Here is a 1,621-nt window from a genome sequence, read left to right as displayed (position 1 = left end):
GAACAGCAGCAGGGTGTCGAAGCGCGTCGAGGCGCCGCCGCGCACCAAGGACAGCAAGTCCATGAAGAAGACCTCGTCGAGGAATACGAGTACGAATATGAAGAAGAAGAGCTACAAGGCCCAGACAGAGAATACGGGAGACATCGTCGCCGATGGGCGCCGTACCACTTGGAACGGCCCGAAAGGGAGCACCATGGCCCTAGAAATGCTAGAGCAGGACGGAGGAGGCACTGGGGCGGAGCTCGCGGACAGTACGACGATGCCGAGGAAGACGCTGATGACGAACACGAGCACGAACACGAGCAAGCGCAGGTACCGCCTCAAGACCAGCTGTTTGCAAGGTTCCTAGAGGCGATGGCCAGGACTATGGGCGCAAACAAGCCTAAGAAGTACAACGAGGCACCCAAGTACGACGGGGAGACGGACTACACGATCTACCAGATCCAGTTCGACACCGTCGCTGAGGCCAACAACTGGAACGCCCAGGACCGCAAGACGGCCCTGATCCAGGCCCTGACAGGGAGTGATACGGACGTCATTGCCAACCTCAAGCACCAAGAAGTGCCAATCACCTATGAAAGTCTGGATGAGGCTCTCATCAGAACCTTCGGCAGGTCTGCCTCCATGTGGGAGCGCAAGAAGGACTTCAACACGCTCATGCAGGAGAAGGACCAGACCGACAGGCAGTTCTCACGGCAGGTGGAACGGTTGGGGAGGGCGTACCTCCGCAACATGAAAGAGCAAGACATCCAGGAGGCGCTGGTGGAACGGTTCATCAAGGGCTTGGCCGACAAGAAGGCGGCATCACGCCTGGCATTCGCAGCCCTACCAAACCTGGATGAGGCCTTGAAGACCCTCAACAGAGGCCTAAGCCTCCAGGTGGAAGAACCACCAGCAAAACGAGTCCGGCTGACCAAGACGGAAGAGAAGGAGGAAGGAGAGATTGAGGAAAAGGACGAAGCTAAAGAGGAGAAGACCTACAAGGTCAACATGGTCTTCCCCTCCAGCTCAGCTTCCACGTCCAAGGCGGACGCTCAAACCCAGCATGGCCGAGGCCGAGGCCGCGGCAGCAGAGGGCCGAGAGGAGGAGGGCGAGGTTCAAGTAGAGGAAGAGGTGGCTGGTCAGGCTCTGACAGGGAGATGATTTGCCACGTATGCAACAGGAAGGGCCACAGGGCCGCTAACTGTTGGCACAACAAAGGCAGGACCCCCATAGAAGACATAGTCTGTCACACCTGTGGCAGAAAGGGTCATATGGCGCGGAACTGCCGGAGTGGAGCTGGCAGCAGCAAGGGAAGCTCAGGCTTCGCCATGCCCAATGTACCACCCGACCTCTACAAGGCCACCATGCAGTGGTTTTTGAGCCAGCAAAACGACCAGCAACCCTCTACCAGCAAGGGCAAGAGTCCCTATGTCCCCAAGGACAAAGAAAAAGAGTCGGAAAACTAGAATCAACTTCCATTGAAACGGTGGGATTGGAGGTTGAGGAGAAGACTGAAAAAGTTCATGTAAAACCACCGGTGACCAAAACTCCAGATTTTGTTAATTTAACAGAGCTTTCTGACTCTGAAATTGAGCTTGATGGTCACCGGGAGGTTCCTTGTAATGTGTGTAATACTAG

This window comes from Frankliniella occidentalis, unplaced genomic scaffold (assembly GCF_000697945.3).
Source record: "Frankliniella occidentalis isolate FOCC.00 unplaced genomic scaffold, Focc_3.1 Scaffold206, whole genome shotgun sequence".
Taxonomy (NCBI): Eukaryota; Metazoa; Arthropoda; class Insecta; order Thysanoptera; family Thripidae; genus Frankliniella; species Frankliniella occidentalis.
Note: the sequence above shows the minus strand (reverse complement) of the source record.